This window comes from Triturus cristatus, chromosome 1_1 (genome assembly GCF_964204655.1).
Source record: "Triturus cristatus chromosome 1_1, aTriCri1.1, whole genome shotgun sequence".
Classification (NCBI taxonomy): Eukaryota; Metazoa; Chordata; class Amphibia; order Caudata; family Salamandridae; genus Triturus; species Triturus cristatus.
In genome coordinates this window covers 880,738,009-880,756,830 of record NC_140579.1, presented here as the reverse complement: position 1 = coordinate 880,756,830, position 18,822 = coordinate 880,738,009, and the positions used below count along the sequence as shown (strand labels likewise).

General features: G+C 52.5%; 2 protein-coding genes across 8 annotated transcripts in view; both read right to left on the bottom strand.

Moving 5' to 3' along the window:
* Positions 1 to 18,822, bottom strand: part of LOC146871232 (ATP-dependent chromatin remodeler CHD8-like) — a 2,388,691-nt gene that overhangs the window by 1,460,286 nt on the left and 909,583 nt on the right. The window lies entirely within an intron of this gene.
* Positions 1 to 18,822, bottom strand: part of LOC146871235 (uncharacterized) — a 63,178-nt gene that overhangs the window by 32,768 nt on the left and 11,588 nt on the right. The gene's annotated exons all lie outside the window — the stretch shown is intronic.

Here is an 18,822-nt window from a genome sequence, read left to right as displayed (position 1 = left end):
ACATTGCGCGTTCTCTTCGGTGGCGAATAGATCTAACCAAGGCTCTCCCCACTGCTGAAAGAGACCTTGCGCCACTTCGGAGTTCAGACGCCATTCGTGATCCATCATGCACCGGCGGCTGAGTTCGTCTGCTCTGGCGTTCAGAGAGCCCGCCAGATGTTGAACCACTAGGGTGACGCCCTGGTGTTCCAGCCACGTCCAGAGGCGCAGAGCCTCCTCCTGACAAAGGATCCACGACCCCACCCCGCCCGGTTTGTTGCAATACCACATGGCGGTGGTGTTGTCTGTGAACACATGCCAGACACTTCCCGGGACAGAGGGAAGGAAGGCTTTCAGTGCAAGTCGGATCGCTCTCAACTCCAACAGGTTGATGTGGAGACGAGACTCCGCCGGAGACCAGAGGCCTCTGATCTCCGCCTCTCCCATATGGCCACCCCATCCCAGGAGGGACGCATCCGTCACTACGACATGCTCCGGTTGGGGAAGGGAGAGGCTCTTGCCCTTGACCCAATCGCGGTCCGTGAGCCACCACTGCCACTGCTGTGCAGTGCCCTCCGAGATCAAGACATGGTCGGACAGGTTGCCGTGATGCTGGGCCCACTGAAACTTCAGGTCCCACTGCAGAGCCCGCATGCGTCGCCTGGCGTGATGCACTAGTAGGATGCAGGAGGCCATCAGCCCCAGAAGCCGCAACCCTAGCCTGACCGAAACCCAGGATAGAGGCCGAAAGATGGGAATCAGGGCCTGAATATCCCAGACCCGCTGTTCCGGTGGATAGACCCGGAACTGCGCCGAATCGAGAACCGCTCCGATGAACCCCTGATCTGCGCAGATGAGCTGCGACCACCGCCATCACTTTCGTGAACACCCGAGGGGCACTGGTGAGGCCGAAGGGGAGCACGGTAAACTGAAAGTGCTCTTGGCCCACCGTGAACCGCAGGTAACGCCGGTGGGTCGGCAGGACGGGGATGTGAAAATATGCATCCTGCAAGTCCAACGCTACCATTCAGTCTCCGGGGTCTAGGGCAGCTAGAACCTGAGCCAAAGTCAACATCTTGAACCTTTCCTTCCGGAGGAAGGCATTGACGTTCCGGAGGTCCAAGATAGGGCGTAGGCCCCCTTTGCCCTTCTTGGGAACCAGGAAGTAGTGGGAATAACAACCACGACCTACTTCTGGGCTCGGAACGCGCTCGACGGCCCCCTTGGCCAAGAAAGCCGAAACTTCCTCATGGAGAAGATTCAAATGATCCCCCGAGATACGGTGGTGCTGCGGTGGCATGGCTGGAGGGGTCGTCTCGAAGGGGAGGGAGTAGCCCCTTCGGACGATTTGCAGCACCCACCTGTCCGATGTGATGGACCGCCAGTGGAGCAGGTGATGGCGAACTCTGCCGCCCACTGGCGTGGAATGGGCCTGAAAGCTCGGACTAGGAAGGCTTTGAGGCGGATGCTGCCGGGGTGGATGTGGGCTGACCTCGTCGTCCTCCAGAACCGCCTCGGCGGATACCACGTCCGCGACCGCGCGCAGGTTGGTTCTGCGGCTGGTGGCTAGGCGCGCGTGAGGAGGCACCTCTTCCTTGGCCACGAAAGGGGCGAAAGGCGGAAGTTTGCAACCGCGGGGCAGAGCGGCCCAAGGACTTGGCCGTAGCCCGGGAGTCCTTAAAGCAGTTCAGCGCGCGGTCCGCTTTCTCGCCAAAAAGGCGAGTGCCATCAAAGGGCATGTCCATGAGTGTGCTCTGGACATCGCCCGAAAATGACGTGGACCGCAGCCAGGCGTGACGTCTAAGCGCCACTGTGGTAGAAATCGCCCTACCCAGCGAGTCCGTAGTGTCAAGCCCACATTGGATAGCATGTCGCGCTGCATCCCTCCCATCGGCCAGAGCCTGGGTAAGTCGTGTCCGGACCTCCTCCGGACACAGGGGCAGCACGTCCTCCACCGCATCCCACAGAGAGTGGGAATAACGGTCCAAGAGACAAGCGGTGTTCAAAGACCGCAGGCCCAAACTAAGGGAGGAGAACAGCTTCTTGCCAAACTGTTCCAGTCTCTTGGAATCCCGGTCCGGCGGGGCGGTCGGGAAGGAGGATTGGGAGGAAGAGGCCTGGATAACCAGGCTCTCGGGGGTAGGGTTTTGGGACAGGAAACTGGGGTCGCCTGGAGCAGGGCGGTGGCGCCTGGCGACGTTCCGATCCACAGGAGGAACTGTGGAGGGCTTGGACCAGGTGCCCCGCAGAACGCCAGTGAGGGCCTCATTGAATGGCAGCAGAGGCTCAGTGGAGCTTGCTGCAGACTGAAGCACCTCAGTAAGGACGTTAGTCCTCACAGCCACGGCAGGCAGCTCGAGCCCAAGGGCTGCGGCCGCCTTGCGCAGCACCACAGAGAAAGCAGCGCCCTCCTCCGAAGCCACAGTCGGAGGAGAGACGAATCCAGTGTCCGGAGAGGTATCCAGGCCACTGGCCTCCCCCAGTTCATCTGCCCAGTCCTGTGACATTTGAGCCTGAACGGCCATAGGATCCTCGGATCCCTCCCAGTTGTCCCCATCATCCGATTCCTGGTATACAGGAGAAAGGAGCGGAGCCGGGCGATAGACATAATGTGTCTCCAGCGGCGCCGAACGCGGCGTCCATCGATGCCGTATCGGCGCCGGGCCCGGAGCGGGGCTGAACTGGGGCTCGACGTCGAGCGGAGTCGGTGTCGGCGTCGGAGGTGGTGGTACCGGTGTCGACGCCGGCGGAGGAGGCGTGACGAGGTCGACCGGCGTCGGCGGGGACTCGGGAATGGGTCCCTCGGGTGCTTGCGGCGTCGAGGCCGGAGCCGTCAACGGCGCCGGGGCCGGAGCCGCCGGCACGCAAGGCAGCCCAGTCGGGTCCGCGGGGCCCGAAGGCGCGCCAACGGGCGTCGACGGCGGAGCCAGGCTCCTCATGGCCGAGAGGAAGGCACTGACTTCCGCCGGCGTCAGTCCCAGGGACCGGTGGGTATGGGGACTTACGCGGCGCCTGCGGCACCGCCGGAGCCGCGGGGGTGGAACCACCCTGACCCTCGGCCGAGTCGCGCGACCGGCGAGGGGAGTCCTGAAGAGCGGTGTCGCCTCTTGGACTTCTTGGAGTGCTTCGACTTACCCGAAGACTTGGATCCCGACGACCGATGATGACGTCGGCTGCGGCTCCGCAACCGATCCTTGGACCTCCTCCTGGACCGGGATCGAGAGGGGCGCGGAGCCGAGTGGCGAATCTCGAGAAGCTTACGGGACCGCTCCCGTCTAGCCTTCGAAGTCAGGGCCTTGCATTCCAAACACGACTCCGCGTCGTGGTCGAGGCCCAAGCAGTAAAGACACCGGCAGTGATGGTCCGTAACCGACATCAAGCAGCTACAATCAGCACAGGCTTTAAAACCAGGCATCCCACCGGCAACGGAGTCGAGAAAAGATCAAAAAGGATCGAAAAAAGTTAGTCAAAAAGTGACTAAAGGGGTAGCTCTCCCGGATCTGCACTTACTGGCGCGGAAAAAAGAAGAACTGACGTCAGCGCGCGAGGGCGGCGTACAAGTACTCCGACGACGGACGCGGAGCCGCAGACGACGCCTAGCGACGCGCAAGGGGTATTGCTGACGAAAAATCATCCGGATCCAGTCTGACGCCTGGGGATATTCTAAGGTGAGGAATCTAACTAACGTGTTTCTTTCAGATTGCCCTTTCTGCAGTGTCAGCTGCATCTAGTGCGCATTTGATGGACGCATTTGTAATGAGTTGTCCCTCTCTGATGAGGAGCTCCGCTCCATCTTTGTAGTCATCTGGTAGGTGTTCTATCAGTGTTTCTAGGGTATCGTAGTGTGACCTGTCGTATCTGGCCAGGAGTGCCCGAGTGTTGGCAATGCGCCAGATGTTTGCCGCTTGTGCTGCTATCCTTTTTCCCGATGTTTCTAGCACTTTGGACTCCTTGTCCGGAGGAGGAGCATCACCGGTAGTTTGCGAGTTAGCTCTCTTGCGAGCATTAGAAACCACCATTGAGTCCAACGGCAATTGACCCTTAATGTACATTGGGTCTCCTGGGGCTGGTTTGTATGTTTTTTCTATTCTCGGGTTCAATACCCGTGCTCTGGTTGTCGCCTTAAAGATGTCCTTAGCATGTTTAATAACCCCTTTTAACATTGGTAGAGTCTTGACCGTTCTTTCTGATGTTGAGAACGTGTCCACCAAGAAATCCTCTTCCACAGAGTCAGAATGAAGTTCCACTCCGTGATTGGCAGCCGCTCTTTCAATGAGGGCGTTAAAAGCAGCAGTATCTTCAGTGGGAGATGGTTTTATATTATAAATATGAGTGTCCGGAGCATTTTGTGGGTCTCCTGGGTCATTAGGGCCTCCCCATGCTTGATCCTGGTCTTGCTGTTGTTCATCAGGGTCATTATCCACAGGATAAGTGGTATCCTCATTATAGCCCTCTCCTGCATCCGCTTCCGAGTGTGCGGGAGAAAAGGATTGTGGTTCCTGATCATATGCTTGGTAAGGTTCCACAAGCACTGGTGTCGAACCTGACGCCATTTTCCTTTTCAGTGGAATCTTGTATGATTCCAAAGCCGTTTCTGGAACAATTTTCCGCTTGCGGAACAACAGTCTACCAGTGTCTACGTCGATAAACTGGTCCTGTGAGTCTTCGACATCTGTTCTTTCTGTGGACACTGTTCTTGGTTGTTCGATACTCTTCCTAAGGTCGAACATCTTAGGTGCCTCCGGTGGTGGCAATCCAAACTTTATCGGTGCCGGCGCCGAGTGAGCCTTGGCGACCTTGTTCGGTTCGGGACCCGTTTTCGGTTCGAGAGTGTCCCGTTCCCTGATGCGCTTTAGGGACTCCGATACCTGTTTCAACGTGAATGCCGACGGTGCTTTTGATCCGATAGGCTCTTTGGAGACAGGCCTCGACGCGGTTTCCGGTTTCTTTCCTGACTTCGGGGCTTCGATCCGAAGTTTTGGATCGACGCCTTGTTGATCGGGTATTTTGGCAGTCTCAGCACTCCTCGGTGTTGATGTAGTCGGATCGACCACCTTGACCCTGGTCGTTGGGGCCCCAACCTTCGGTGCTATAGGCCTCTGCGGCTTCTCTGGACCGAGGGCCTTCTTTTGTTTCTCGGTGCCGAAGTCCTTTTTTGGTTTCTCGGTACCGAAGTCCTCCTCCGATGTCCTTCTTTTGTGTCGACGGATTGGAAGGTTTCAATGCCTTTGATCCGACCTCAACCAGTTGCACTTTCGGTTTCGATTTGACTGGTGCAGGTTTTGGTTTCGATTTCACGGAATCGACTCCAGTCTTTTTCGATATTTCTGGCTCTTTTTAAATGTTCGAAGCCGGGCCTTCAGGCGGGGCTGTAGAACGATCCGACCGATCTTGGGTAAGGCCCGCAGGCGATCCCTCGACCCGAGCCTTATCAAGACTATCTCCCTCGGCCTCCGCATCGACGGATTGGCCTAGCTCCTCGCCTAAGCTATCTTCCTTGGCCCCAAGGGCCTCAGCGTCGTCTCCTACCTGTGAGAAAGTGGCTCTGTATATACTGTTCCCTAATAGGTACAGGGTGTACAGAGTCCACAGTCCCCCAGAGGCTGATAGAGGTCAAAGTTAGGTATGACCTTACTCTCAAAAGTGGTAGCTTGGTCGAGCAGTAAGGCAGTACCAGAGGACAGTGTAAAGCATTTATTGTACACACTCAGTCAGCAAATGGTTTCACACACTCAATAACTGAACTCTAGGCCAATGATTTGTATATATAAAATATATGCTTGTTTTATTTTTAGAACCACAAGGGGGGTAAAAATATACTTTCTCAGAATGAGAGGTTGAATATAAATACTTTTGTTTCAAGCAATGAATTTGTGTTAAACAGTCACAGTTGGTTGCAATAAACAATCCTATTTCCTAAACATAACAATGCATTGAGCTCAATGGTAAATTCAGGTTATTTGTAATAAATTACTTTTCAGATTACTTTTGGAATTCCAGGTCTGGATCCTAGAACCAGCCTGGGGTCAGTATTCAGAATCAAGTGATGAAAGTCGACTTAATAACTGTAATGATTTTTAAATAATATTTAGCTATTTCAAAAGTTAGCACTTAGAAAATATTTCACAGAAAACATTCAATGGATCTCTATGGCAAGAAATTCAAATTGCAGGTAGAGTACTTTATCGTTACTTTAGTAATCCAGGACTGGGTGCCTAGACCCAGGACTGGGGTCCTTATCAAAAGCAGGTAAGTAATTTCGTTTGCAGAAATGGTACGATTTTAAAAGAATATTTCAAATTTGCAAAAGTAGACACTTAGAAGAAATTTCACAGAAAAGCAGACAATGGTTTCCTATGGGAGAAAAATGAGTTAGAAGTAAGTATAGTTGTGAACACTTTTCAGAGTCAGGGCTGGGCACCAAGATCCAGCACTGGGAGCTCACCTAGGAGCAGGTGAGTAAATTCGTTTTTGTCACTTGGCTGATTTTTGGTGAATTTTTGCAGTTTTGAAAAGTTCACACTTAGAAGATTTTTGAAGAAAAAGCCAGTCAATGTTACCCTATGAGGAAAATGAAGTTAGCGGTTTAAGGGTAAGTATTCGACTGGTAGTGTTGAAATTCCGGGCATGGACTCAGGGGTCCCCCAGTGTCAGGTAGGTACAGTTGGTTCACCCTCAGCGGTTTCAGGACGGCCGGGTGCAGAGAGAGTTGGGCCCAATGTTATCCTATGAGGGATAGGGGGGCCTTGGTTGGTGGCTGCTGTCTGGCAAGCCACGCGGCTGTGGGAGCTGGGCTCCTGGTCACTTACTCAGGGCAAGTGGGGAAGTAGGTTAGTGTAGAGAGGGCACTGCCAGGGCCACTCGGGCGGCTGGGTGCAGGGTGCTTTTGAGCCTTAGGGCGCTCAATGGAAATCAATGGGAATGTTCCGGTTTGGAAAGAGGCTGCAGGCTCGGGGACGAGGATGTTTCAGGTGCCACCACCACTTCGAGAGGTAAGTTGGGTAGTTGTAGGTTAGGTGGGTACCCCGGGATTGGGCACAGGGGGTCGCAGGGCGCCGGGTGCAGGGGTGCCTTTTGACGTCGGGAATCTTACCCTCTGGTTGATCGCGGCTGGGGTGGCACTTGGTTCTGAGGCTGCAGGCTTCTTCCGGGATGTCGAGGGGGGTCCTTGGGTGCCGGACTCTGGGTCACAGTCGCCGTGGGGTCGTCCTCTGGGTCTTTGTCCACTCCGGCACTGGCCAGGCTTGGCTGGTGCAGAGGGTGTTGGGTCCGCGGTCCCGGGCTGGTGCCAGGGATAGCAAGTAGGTTTCTTGAGTAGAGCCTCTACTCGTGGGAGTCCCAGGGGCTTAGAGCTAAAAGGTAGCCAGGTCCTCCGGGGTTGGTGAGGTTGCTGGCCACGTGGGATGCCGCGCTGGTGCAGGTTCGAGAGTCGACAGGCCGGTAGGGCTGGGGCCAAAGCAGTTGGTGTCTTCTTCTCTTTTTAGCAGCTGCAGGGCAGGTCTTTGTTCTTCTTGCTCTTCTTGTCGTTTTTCTATCTGGAATCTGAGGAAGGAAGGTTCAGGGGGCCCCTAAATACTAGATTTAGGGGCGTTACAGGTAGGTGAAGGCCAGGGACCAATGGGTCCTTGTCCTGGGGTGGGTACACCCCCTATCCTGCCTCTCTCCTGTGGGAGGGGGGGCAGTAGCCTGATCCTGATAGGGTAGGGCCTCCCATCTTCAAGATGGCGAGAGCCCGGAGATGTGCTTCACCTCGCCTCCCCCACCTGAGGGGTGGGGTGGGCAGGCTGGCACATCCCCTGTCCTTGTATGGGGTTTCCGGCCAAGCTTCCCGCCAGAGTGGGGGGTTGCAGTGGCCTGGGGAAACTCCAACTGGCGGCATGCCTTTGAAGCTTCCCTTTGCTCATCCTGGGGGAGGAGATTTCTCACCTCACCCAGGATGTGCATTGTTGCAGGCCCGGGAGAGCAGGGGCTCTCCCACCCAGGGGTCCAGCAACGTGTCTGCTGTGTGGCAGCCTGGGCAGCCTCAGAGCAGACGTGGATTGCAAGTTAGCTGTAAGGGGGCATCTTCTAAGATGCCCTCTGGGGTGCTTAGTACATTAAATCCTACACTGGCATCAGTGTGGGTTCAATGTGCTGAGAAGTTTGATACCAAACTTCCCAGGCTTCAGTGTTGCCAATATGGTGCTGTGGAGCTCGTGTTTGACAAGCTCTCAGCACCATGTATTCTTAAATGACAGCACTGCACTTACAGTGCCCAGGAATGGACCTGGGTACTGTAGGGGCACAGGGCTCCTGCTCCTGTGCCCACACCATAGGCGTAATGCACCCAGCTAGAGGGGTGGCTGACATATGCCTTGGCAGTGTAGGTGATGGGCATAGTACACAGTGATGTGTGCCATGTCGACTCTTTGTTTTGTCCTGCACCCAGACACTCAGCCTGCAAGGGCAGTGTGTGTGTGTAAGGGTACAGGGCCTCTGAGGGTGGCACAATGAGTGCTGCAGCCCTTAGAGGCCTTCCCTGGTCACAAGGCCCTGGGTACCTAGGGTACCATTTACTAGGGGCTGACATGTGGCTAGGGTTTGCCAATTTGGGGTTTGTGTGGTTTAAGGAAGGAACATAGGCCCTGGGCACCTGATTGGCAGGAACCCAGGGTACACTCAATCGAAGTACATTCAGCAATTTAGCAAAAAGTGGGGGCATACCATGCAAGAAAGATGGCACTTTCTCACACAACCCCCCCCCCCAAACGAAAGGTGATGAGACTAACCTTGTCCTATGGAGTCTTCATTGTCTAAGTGGAAGAACCTGGAAAGTCCATCTGCATTGGCATGGGCAGTCCCTGGTCTGTGTTCCACTTCAAAGTCCATTCCCTGTAGGGAGATGGACCACCTCAGTAGTTTTGGATTTTCCCCTTTCATCTGCATTAGCCATCTGAGAGGTCTGTGGTCAGTTTGAACTAGGAAGTGAGTGCCAAACAAGTATGGCCTCAGCTTCTTCAGGGACCAAACCACAGCAAAGGCCTCCCTCTCAATGGCACTCCAACGCTGCTCTCTAGGGAGTAGTCTTCTGCTTATAAAAGCAACAGGTTGGTCTTGGCCTTCATCATTGGTCTGGGATAGGACCGCTCCTATCCCTAGCTCAGAGGCATCAGTCTGCACTATGAACTGCTTGGCATAATCTGGAGCTTTTAGAATTGGTGCTGAGCACATTGCTTCTTTTAGGGTGTCAAAAGCCTTTTGACAACTAACTGTCCAGTTAACTTTCTTGGGCATTTTCTTGGAGGTGAGTTCTGTGAGGGGGGTCACAATGGACCCATACCCCTTCACAAACCTCCTGTAGTACCCAGTCAAGCCAAGGAATGCCCTGACTTGAGTCTGGGTTGTTGGAGCTATCCAGTCCATGATGGCCTGGATTTTGGGTTGTAAGGGCTGTACCTGGCCTCCACCTACAAGGTGGCCCAAGTACACCACAGTGCCCTGCCCTATCTGGCATTTGGATGCCTTGATAGTGAGACCTGCGCTCTGCAGAGCCTCTAAAACCTTCCCAAGGTGGATTAGGTGATCCTGCCAGGTGGAGCTAAAGACAGCAATATCATCAAGATAAGCTGCACTAAAGGACTCCAACCCAGCCAGGACATGGTTCACCAACCTCTGGAAGGTGGCAGGGGCATTCTTTAACCCAAAGGGCATCACAGTAAACTGATAATGCCCATCAGGGGTGGAGAATGCTGTTTTTTCTTTTGCTCCTGGGGCCATGCCAATCTGCCAGTACCCTGCAGTTAAGTCAAAGGTACTGAGAAATTTGGCAGCCCCCAATTTGTCTATCAGTTCATCTGCTCTTGGGATAGGGTGAGCATCTGTCTTGGTGACAGAGTTGAGCCCTCTATAGTCCACACAGAACCTCATCTCTCTCTTTTCACCCTGTTGATGAGGTTTGGGGACCAGAACCACTGGGCTAGCCCAGGGGCTCTCTGAAGGCTCAATGACCCCTAACTCCAGCATCTTGCTGACCTCAGCTTTGATGCTTTCCTTGACTTGATCTGACTGTCGATAGATTTTGTTCTTGACAGGTGCACTGTCACCAGTGTCCACATCATGGGTACACCACCTTGTCAGACCAGGGGTCGGGGAAAAGAGGCTAGCATATTGTTGCAAGACTTGCTTGCAGTCAGTCTGCTGTTGGGCAGAGAGGGTGTCTGAGAAAATCACACCATCTACTGACCCATCTTTTGGGCTGTAGGATAGGAGGTCAGGGAGTGGCTCACTCTCTGCTTCCTGTTCTTCATCAGTCACCATCAGCATGGTGATGTCAGCCCTATCATTGTAGAGTTTAAGGCGGTTCACATGGATGACCCTTTTGGGTGTCCTGCTAGTGCCCAGGTCAACTAGATAGGTGACCTCACTCTTTCTCTCTAGGATAGGGTAAGGGCCACTCCATTTGTCTTGGAGAGCCCTTGGTGCCACTGGCTCCAAAACCCACACCTGTTGCCCTGGTTGAAATTCAACCAGTGCAGCTTTTTGGTCATACCAGTGCTTCTGGAGCTCCTGGCTGGCCTCAAGGTTCTTGGATGCCTTTTCCATATACTCAGCCATTCTGGACCTTAGGCCAAGCACATAGTCCACTATGTCTTGTTTGGGTTCCTGAAGAGGCCTCTCCCAGCCCTCTTTTACAAGACATAGTGGTCCCCTTACAGGATGACCAAACAGAAGTTCAAAGGGTGAGAAACCTACTCCCTTCTGTGGCACTTCCCTGTAAGCGAAAAGCAAGCATGGTAACAGGACATCCCACCTCCTTTTGAGTTTCTCAGGGAGTCCCATGATCATACCCTTCAATGTCTTGTTGAACCTCTCAACAAGGCCATTGGTTTGTGGGTGGTAGGGCGTAGTAAACTTGTACTGCACTCCACACTCTTTCCACATGTGTGTTAGGTAAGCAGACATGAAGTTGGAACCTCTGTCTGAAACCACCTCCTTAGGAAAACCCACCCTGGTGAAGACACCCAGGAGGGCCTTGGCTACTGCAGGAGCTGTAGTAGTCCTAAGTGGAATTGCTTCAGGGTACCTAGTAGCATGATCCACTACTACTAGAATGAATTTGTTCCCTGAGGCTGTGGGAGGTTCAAGTGGACCCACAATGTCCACACCTACCCTTTCAAAGGGGACCCCCACCACTGGTAGTGGAATGAGGGGGGCCTTTGGGTGGCCACCTGTCTTGCCACTGGCCTGACAGGTAACACAGGAGCTGACAAACTCCTTCACTTTTTGGTGCATCTGGGGCCAGTAAAAGTGACTCACTAACCTTTCCCAAGTTTTGGATTGCCCCAGATGTCCAGCTAGGGGGATGTCATGAGCCAAAGTTAGGAGGAACTCCCTGTACTTCTGTGGCACTACCACCCCCCTGGTGGCTCCAGGAGTGGGGTCTCTTGCCTCAGCATACAGTAATCCCTCTTCCCAATAAGCTCTGTGGGTACCACTGACATCTCCCCTGGCTTCTGAAGCAGCTTGTTGTCTCAGGCTTTCAAGAGTGGGACAGTCTCGCTGGCCCTGGCACAGCTCTTCCCTAGAGGGTCCCCCTGGGCCCAAGAGTTCAACCTGGTAAGGGTCAAGCTCCATGGACTCAGTTCCCTCAGGGGTATCTACATCCTCTCCAGGGGGAGAGGGGTTCTGAGTGTTTGGCTGTATAGAAGCTGGTCCCCCAGTCTCCTTGCCCTTCCTCTTGGTTGGTTGGGCCATTATTCCAGGCTCCAAACCTACTTTTTCACCCTTCCTCTTGCTCTGTGCTCTGGTTTGCACACACACCAATTCAGGGATGCCCAGCATGGCTGCATGGGCCTTTAACTCAACTTCAGCCCAGGCTGAGGTTTCCAGATCATTTCCAAGCAGGCATGCAGCTGGCAACTTTGGAGAGACCACTACCTGTTTCAGGCCAGTAACCCCTTCCCCCCCAGCCTAATGTTACCATGGCCATGGGATGACTAGTGGTGACACTGTCAGCGTTGGTGACTGGGTAAGACTTCCCAATCAAGTATTGCTCAGGGGAAACCAGTGTGTCTTTCACCATAGTGACACTGGCACCTGTATCCCTCAGAGCTTCTACCCTAGTTCCATTTACCCAGGGGTACTGTAAGTATTTCTTTAAGTTGGGGGGCCACACAGCCACAGTGGCAAACTCCACTTCTCCCAAGGAGACTAAACTTGCTTCAGTGTGTTCCCAGATTTGCTCAGGGTACACCTCTGATCCCATTTGTATACTTGCTGCCCCAGGAGTGGCTGTACTGGGTGCCTTAGGGGCTTTGTTTTGGGGGCAAGATACAGTTAGGTGTCCCTGCTTCTTACAGGTATTACACCAGGCCTTTAAGGGATCAAAGTTCTTCCCCCTATATGGTTGGGGCACATAGGGAGTAGTTTGGGTCCCACCCACCTGAACAGGTTTTTGGGGCCCTTTGGAAGACTCAGACTTTTTATCTTGGGGATTCTCACCACCTTTCCCCTGGGGAGGTTTTGTGACCACCTTCTTTTGGTCACCCCCAGTGGTTGTCTTGGTCACCCTAGTCTTGACCCAGTGGTCTGCCTTCTTTCCCAATTCTTGGGGAGAAATTAGACCTAGGTCTACCAAATGCTGATGCAACTTTTCATTTGTGCAGTTACTCAAAATATGTTCCTTCATGAATAAATTGTACAATCCAGTAAAATCCTGCACACCATGTCCAGCTAACCAACCATCCAGTGTCTTCACTGAGAAATCTACAAAATCAATCCAGGACTGGGTCTGGGTTTTGTGAGCCCCCCTGAATCTAATTCTATACTCCTCAGTGGTGAATCCAAATCCCTCAATCAGAGCTTTCTTCATGAGGTCATAGGATCCTGCTTCTGGCCCAGAGAGAGTCAGGAGCCTGTCCCTGCAGTTACCAGAGAACAGTTCCCACAGGAGTGCCCCCCAGAGAGGTTTCTTTACTTTCCTGATATCACAAGCCCTCTCAAAGGCTGTGAACCATTTGGTGATATCATCACCTTCCTCAAATTTAGGGACAATCCCTTTGGGGATTTTAAGGTCAGAAGTTTCCTCCCTATCCTTGTTTTTATTATTGCTGCCACCATTGATGGGTGCTAAACCCATCTCTCTCCTTTCCTTTTCTAGAGCCAGGAGCCTGGACTCTAGATCTATTCTTTTGGCCAGCCTCACAAGGCTGTCCTCTTCACTGGGGGGTCCCCCAGTGTTGTCTCTGGGACCAGAGCCACCTGTGTGGTCTCTAGGTGCCCAGATGCTATGTCTTGAGTTGGAGGGTATGGGTGCCATCTCCTCCCTAGGGAATAGTATGGGGAGGTTGCTGTCCTCCTCCCCTGTTTCCCTTTCCTCATCTGACTGGCCATCACCATGTTCAGATGGGTGGTCTTTAGCATACTCAGCCAGGAGCTCCTGGAGCCCTTGTTTGGATGGATGCTGACCCATTTGTAAATTTTTGAGTTTACATAAGGACCTCAATTCCTTGAAAGACAAGTGTAAGTAAGGTGTGAGGTCGAGCTCCTCCACCAGGTCCATGTTATTATTATCACTAATAGCTGGGTTTGTTTGAGACATTCTAACCTGACAGTTCTAACCCTCTACCCTGACTATAGTGACTTTTATTTTTCTAAAATTCTAATTGGACTTAAGCAAGGCCCTAGCAAGACTTTTAGTAATTTTGAAAAAACCAATCAGAATTCTAAAGGCAATTTTTAAGAGTTCTGTCGTGTGATCAGATGGTAACCAAGTAGTCCAACAAATGCAAGTTTGTATCCCACCGCTGATCCACCAATGTGAGAAAGTGGCTCTGTATATACTGTTCCCTAATAGGTACAGGGTGTACAGAGTCCACAGTCCCCCAGAGGCTGATAGAGGTCAAAGTTAGGTATGACCTTACTCTCAAAAGTGGTAGCTTGGTCGAGCAGTAAGGCAGTACCAGAGGACAGTGTAAAGCATTTATTGTACACACTCAGTCAGCAAATGGTTTCACACACTCAATAACTGAACTCTAGGCCAATGATTTGTATATATAAAATATATGCTTGTTTTATTTTTAGAACCACAAGGGGGGTAAAAATATACTTTCTCAGAATGAGAGGTTGAATATAAATACTTTTGTTTCAAGCAATGAATTTGTGTTAAACAGTCACAGTTGGTTGCAATAAACAATCCTATTTCCTAAACATAACAATGCATTGAGCTCAATGGTAAATTCAGGTTATTTGTAATAAATTACTTTTCAGATTACTTTTGGAATTCCAGGTCTGGATCCTAGAACCAGCCTGGGGTCAGTATTCAGAATCAAGTGATGAAAGTCGACTTAATAACTGTAATGATTTTTAAATAATATTTAGCTATTTCAAAAGTTAGCACTTAGAAAATATTTCACAGAAAACATTCAATGGATCTCTATGGCAAGAAATTCAAATTGCAGGTAGAGTACTTTATCGTTACTTTAGTAATCCAGGACTGGGTGCCTAGACCCAGGACTGGGGTCCTTATCAAAAGCAGGTAAGTAATTTCGTTTGCAGAAATGGTACGATTTTAAAAGAATATTTCAAATTTGCAAAAGTAGACACTTAGACGAAATTTCACAGAAAAGCAGACAATGGTTTCCTATGGGAGAAAAATGAGTTAGAAGTAAGTATAGTTGTGAACACTTTTCAGAGTCAGGGCTGGGCACCAAGATCCAGCACTGGGAGCTCACCTAGGAGCAGGTGAGTAAATTCGTTTTTGTCACTTGGCTGATTTTTGGTGAATTTTTGCAGTTTTGAAAAGTTCACACTTAGAAGATTTTTGAAGAAAAAGCCAGTCAATGTTACCCTATGAGGAAAATGAAGTTAGCGGTTTAAGGGTAAGTATTCGACTGGTAGTGTTGAAATTCCGGGCATGGACTCAGGGGTCCCCCAGTGTCAGGTAGGTACAGTTGGTTCACCCTCAGCGGTTTCAGGACGGCCGGGTGCAGAGAGAGTTGGGCCCAATGTTATCCTATGAGGGATAGGGGGGCCTTGGTTGGTGGCTGCTGTCTGGCAAGCCACGCGGCTGTGGGAGCTGGGCTCCTGGTCACTTACTCAGGGCAAGTGGGGAAGTAGGTTAGTGTAGAGAGGGCACTGCCAGGGCCACTCGGGCGGCTGGGTGCAGGGTGCTTTTGAGCCTTAGGGCGCTCAATGGAAATCAATGGGAATGTTCCGGTTTGGAAAGAGGCTGCAGGCTCGGGGACGAGGATGTTTCAGGTGCCACCACCACTTCGAGAGGTAAGTTGGGTAGTTGTAGGTTAGGTGGGTACCCCGGGATTGGGCACAGGGGGTCGCAGGGCGCCGGGTGCAGGGGTGCCTTTTGACGTCGGGAATCTTACCCTCTGGTTGATCGCGGCTGGGGTGGCACTTGGTTCTGAGGCTGCAGGCTTCTTCCGGGATGTCGAGGGGGGTCCTTGGGTGCCGGACTCTGGGTCACAGTCGCCGTGGGGTCGTCCTCTGGGTCTTTGTCCACTCCGGCACTGGCCAGGCTTGGCTGGTGCAGAGGGTGTTGGGTCCGCGGTCCCGGGCTGGTGCCAGGGATAGCAAGTAGGTTTCTTGAGTAGAGCCTCTACTCGTGGGAGTCCCAGGGGCTTAGAGCTAAAAGGTAGCCAGGTCCTCCGGGGTTGGTGAGGTTGCTGGCCACGTGGGATGCCGCGCTGGTGCAGGTTCGAGAGTCGACAGGCCGGTAGGGCTGGGGCCAAAGCAGTTGGTGTCTTCTTCTCTTTTTAGCAGCTGCAGGGCAGGTCTTTGTTCTTCTTGCTCTTCTTGTCGTTTTTCTATCTGGAATCTGAGGAAGGAAGGTTCAGGGGGCCCCTAAATACTAGATTTAGGGGCGTTACAGGTAGGTGAAGGCCAGGGACCAATGGGTCCTTGTCCTGGGGTGGGTACACCCCCTATCCTGCCTCTCTCCTGTGGGAGGGGGGCAGTAGCCTGATCCTGATAGGGTAGGGCCTCCCATCTTCAAGATGGCGAGAGCCCGGAGATGTGCTTCACCTCGCCTCCCCCACCTGAGGGGTGGGGTGGGCAGGCTGGCACATCCCCTGTCCTTGTATGGGGTTTCCGGCCAAGCTTCCCGCCAGAGTGGGGGGTTGCAGTGGCCTGGGGAAACTCCAACTGGCGGCATGCCTTTGAAGCTTCCCTTTGCTCATCCTGGGGGAGGAGATTTCTCACCTCACCCAGGATGTGCATTGTTGCAGGCCCGGGAGAGCAGGGGCTCTCCCACCCAGGGGTCCAGCAACGTGTCTGCTGTGTGGCAGCCTGGGCAGCCTCAGAGCAGACGTGGATTGCAAGTTAGCTGTAAGGGGGCATCTTCTAAGATGCCCTCTGGGGTGCTTAGTACATTAAATCCTACACTGGCATCAGTGTGGGTTCAATGTGCTGAGAAGTTTGATACCAAACTTCCCAGGCTTCAGTGTTGCCAATATGGTGCTGTGGAGCTCGTGTTTGACAAGCTCTCAGCACCATGTATTCTTAAATGACAGCACTGCACTTACAGTGCCCAGGAATGGACCTGGGTACTGTAGGGGCACAGGGCTCCTGCTCCTGTGCCCACACCATAGGCGTAATGCACCCAGCTAGAGGGGTGGCTGACATATGCCTTGGCAGTGTAGGTGATGGGCATAGTACACAGTGATGTGTGCCATGTCGACTCTTTGTTTTGTCCTGCACCCAGACACTCAGCCTGCAAGGGCAGTGTGTGTGTGTAAGGGTACAGGGCCTCTGAGGGTGGCACAATGAGTGCTGCAGCCCTTAGAGGCCTTCCCTGGTCACAAGGCCCTGGGTACCTAGGGTACCATTTACTAGGGGCTGACATGTGGCTAGGGTTTGCCAATTTGGGGTTTGTGTGGTTTAAGGAAGGAACATAGGCCCTGGGCACCTGATTGGCAGGAACCCAGGGTACACTCAATCGAAGTACATTCAGCAATTTAGCAAAAAGTGGGGGCATACCATGCAAGAAAGATGGCACTTTCTCACACAACCCCCCCCCCAAACGAAAGGTGATGAGACTAACCTTGTCCTATGGAGTCTTCATTGTCTAAGTGGAAGAACCTGGAAAGTCCATCTGCATTGGCATGGGCAGTCCCTGGTCTGTGTTCCACTTCAAAGTCCATTCCCTGTAGGGAGATGGACCACCTCAGTAGTTTTGGATTTTCCCCTTTCATCTGCATTAGCCATCTGAGAGGTCTGTGGTCAGTTTGAACTAGGAAGTGAGTGCCAAACAAGTATGGCCTCAGCTTCTTCAGGGACCAAACCACAGCAAAGGCCTCCCTCTCAATGGCACTCCAACGCTGCTCTCTAGGGAGTAGTCTTCTGCTTATAAAAGCAACAGGTTGGTCTTGGCCTTCATCATTGGTCTGGGATAGGACCGCTCCTATCCCTAGCTCAGAGGCATCAGTCTGCACTATGAACTGCTTGGCATAATCTGGAGCTTTTAGAATTGGTGCTGAGCACATTGCTTCTTTTAGGGTGTCAAAAGCCTTTTGACAACTAACTGTCCAGTTAACTTTCTTGGGCATTTTCTTGGAGGTGAGTTCTGTGAGGGGGGTCACAATGGACCCATACCCCTTCACAAACCTCCTGTAGTACCCAGTCAAGCCAAGGAATGCCCTGACTTGAGTCTGGGTTGTTGGAGCTATCCAGTCCATGATGGCCTGGATTTTGGGTTGTAAGGGCTGTACCTGGCCTCCACCTACAAGGTGGCCCAAGTACACCACAGTGCCCTGCCCTATCTGGCATTTGGATGCCTTGATAGTGAGACCTGCGCTCTGCAGAGCCTCTAAAACCTTCCCAAGGTGGATTAGGTGATCCTGCCAGGTGGAGCTAAAGACAGCAATATCATCAAGATAAGCTGCACTAAAGGACTCCAACCCAGCCAGGACATGGTTCACCAACCTCTGGAAGGTGGCAGGGGCATTCTTTAACCCAAAGGGCATCACAGTAAACTGATAATGCCCATCAGGGGTGGAGAATGCTGTTTTTTCTTTTGCTCCTGGGGCCATGCCAATCTGCCAGTACCCTGCAGTTAAGTCAAAGGTACTGAGAAATTTGGCAGCCCCCAATTTGTCTATCAGTTCATCTGCTCTTGGGATAGGGTGAGCATCTGTCTTGGTGACAGAGTTGAGCCCTCTATAGTCCACACAGAACCTCATCTCTTTCTTTTCACCCTGTTGATGAGGTTTGGGGACCAGAACCACTGGGCTAGCCCAGGGGCTCTCTGAAGGCTCAATGACCCCTAACTCCAGCATCTTGCTGACCTCAGCTTTGATGCTTTCCTTGACTTGATCTGACTGTCGATAGATTTTGTTCTTGACAGGTGCACTGTCACCAGTGTCCACATCATGGGTACACCACCTTGTCAGACCAGGGGTCGGGGAAAAGAGGCTAGCATATTGTTGCAAGACTTGCTTGCAGTCAGTCTGCTGTTGGGCAGAGAGGGTGTCTGAGAAAATCACACCATCTACTGACCCATCTTTTGGGCTGTAGGATAGGAGGTCAGGGAGTGGCTCACTCTCTGCTTCCTGTTCTTCATCAGTCACCATCAGCATGGTGATGTCAGCCCTATCATTGTAGAGTTTAAGGCGGTTCACATGGATGACCCTTTTGGGTGTCCTGCTAGTGCCCAGGTCAACTAGATAGGTGACCTCACTCTTTCTCTCTAGGATAGGGTAAGGGCCACTCCATTTGTCTTGGAGAGCCCTTGGTGCCACTGGCTCCAAAACCCACACCTGTTGCCCTGGTTGAAATTCAACCAGTGCAGCTTTTTGGTCATACCAGTGCTTCTGGAGCTCCTGGCTGGCCTCAAGGTTCTTGGATGCCTTTTCC